The 2,538-nt window shown below is 49.4% G+C and overlaps 1 non-coding gene across 1 annotated transcript; it reads right to left on the reverse strand.

Annotated features, from left to right (window-relative positions):
• Nucleotides 1-1,179: 1,179 nt before the first annotated feature.
• Nucleotides 1,180-1,294, reverse strand: LOC132243429 (U5 spliceosomal RNA). Its single transcript, XR_009455004.1, has one exon. It is a non-coding gene; the product is annotated as a U5 spliceosomal RNA (small nuclear RNA).
• Nucleotides 1,295-2,538: the final 1,244 nt, after the last annotated feature.

Genomic DNA, 2,538 nt, shown 5'->3' on the forward strand with positions numbered 1-2,538 from the left:
CAAAAGGTGTTTTGTAAGTTCCCTTTGATGATTAGAACGGAAAGATCAGAGAGGGAGTGACTGACCTCTGAGAAGTGTGCACCCACAGGTAGTTGGGTATTCTTGTCTTTGATAGATTTTCAGTGTGTGTTCTTTCAGCTGTGCAGTTGTTATTTGGTTTCTTCTACATATTTCCATCAGGATATTAGATGCACTGGATGAGATATATAACATTTCTGGATGTACAGGTGTAAGATCCAGGAATGGTGATGTTTCTTATATATAAGGTGGTTTGAATTTTACCATCTTGGATATTGATCATGGTGTCCAAAAATAAGTCCTTTTTACCAGGGCAAGGGGTTTGAACCTACATTGACTTTCTCTTATATCGCTTTACTTCCCAGCAAAGTGCTCTAACCACCATCACACAAGTGAGGCATTACTCAGCCCCCTTTTCAACCCTCCTCCTAAAACTGGTTCATCTGGCTGGCAGAAGAAATACATAGAACCAGGAGAAAACCTACAAACCACAGCATATGTAGTGAAACAAAATGGGTGCTGCTCAGGGAGAGCTGGCACTCTTTTTCCAGAACAAATGCCCTAACAACTAGACCAACAAACCAAAAGCTGAGAGGCTCCTTCTTTCCCCTCCTTCATTTTACCTCAGTCAGTTACACATGCAGAGCAATTCTATTTTTTTTTTTCTTCAAGAGAAACCTGCCTGTAAGTGCCAAAATCTGCAGTGGCTATGCATGTGCCACTTATGTAAAGAGGAACAGGACATAGTCCTTAGTATCATCTGCCTCATGTAACAACGAGAAAACAAGTTTCATAGTTTCATAGTAGCTAGGGTCAGGAGGGACCTGAACAGATCATCTAGCCTGACTCCCTGCCACAGGCAGGAATGAATGCTGGGTTCCCAAGACCCCAGACAGGTGATCATCCAACCTCCTCTTGAATATGTCCAAGGTAGGGGCGAGGACCACTTCCCTGGGAAGTTGGTTCCAGATTTTGGCCACCCTAACTGTAAAATATTGCCTTCTGATCTCTAACCTAAACCTATTCTCCATCATTTTATTACCATTGTTCCTTGTCACCCCAGGTGGTGTTAGGAGAAAAGGGCTCTTGCTGTTGAAAGTTCTGTTAATCCAAATAGGGAGGTTGAACAGCAGAGGCTCTCTGGAAATTAAGAAAGAAAGAAAGAAAGAAAGAAAGAAACTCAAAAAATTGGGTCGAAACTCATAACTGTTCCTCTCCACGGAAATCCTTAGTAAAAGGCGAAAGATTTATGCGATCTGAAGAGAAACCAGAGTGAAAGAAAAGAAACTAAAAATATTTCTAAAGAGCCTTCAGCCACAGTGGGTCCACACATGCAAGCACATGCGCTTGCAGCAGCTCAAATAGAAGCGGTGCAAATTTGAGCCGGGGCTTTTTGCCTCAGCGCACGTGCTCAGACATGCACTTTGGTGTGGAGCAAATTGTGCCACTTGGGGCAAAATAACCCTGCCTGGCTCCTCCCGGATCTGCAGCCAGGGGGAGCTAAAGCCCATGGCCAGAACCTGTGCTGGCCCCAGCAGTATAAAAAGTTGCCATGGCCAGCAGCTCAGGGATACTTGCCCTTAGGAGCTTCTGAGGACTGGACACTTGGCATCTGGGGACACCAGCTCCCCATGCCAGCTGGACTGCCAAAGCTGCCCTGACTTACAGTGGCCCTTGAGCCCTCTACCCACTGCAGAAATCTGGCAGTGAGGAATGCTGCCTGGGTGTGACCTACTGCCATCTGCAACAGAATCTGCCTTCTTGCACCTGTGGCCCCATGGCTGCATACCTACCAGGTGCAGACAGAGACCTCACGGCTGCCTGGGCTCTGGTATGGACCCTGCAGCAGAGCTGCTTGAACCTCTAGGCCAACTGTCAGCAGGCGGTGGCTGCACAGCAGTATCACTATATCCAGACAGCCTAGTCTGAAACCAGAGTCACCTGCCTAGCTCAGGGCTGTGAGTACCAGCTGTCCCTGCTTGGGAGGAGCATACCCATTCTGCCAGCCCCTGCTGCAGCCCTCTACCCCACTACTGCCAGAGCAGACCCAACAGAGGAAGCAGCTGACAATAAAGATCTTGTCATCGCTCCCCGCATGTACTGCCGCACATGGGCCTGGGCTACCAGTAAACACTGGTGGGAGTGTATAGTCCTCCCCACCTGGAACAACGCACACTGGACACAGACCTTCCAGATGTCAAGGGGCACATTCATGGACCTGGTGGCCCAGGTGGCCCCTAACATTGAGTGGCAAGACACTGATGCATCCAGCCCTCACCCCAGAGAAGCGTGTGGCCATAGCCATCATGAGGCTGGCCATACCTGACAGCCTCAGGTATGTGGCCCACTCCTTTGGGGTGGGGAAGTCCACTGCTGGCCAGGCTGTCTTGGATGTATGTGGGGCCATCCAGGACACCCTAGCTGACCAAATCATCCAGCTGGCCGACCCATGGGAAGGTGATAGCAGGGTTTGGGGCCCTTGGGCTCCCCAACTGTGTAGGGGCACTCAATGGGACCCAC

Source organism: Alligator mississippiensis, chromosome 9, assembly GCF_030867095.1.
Source record: "Alligator mississippiensis isolate rAllMis1 chromosome 9, rAllMis1, whole genome shotgun sequence".
NCBI lineage: Eukaryota > Metazoa > Chordata > Crocodylia > Alligatoridae > Alligator > Alligator mississippiensis.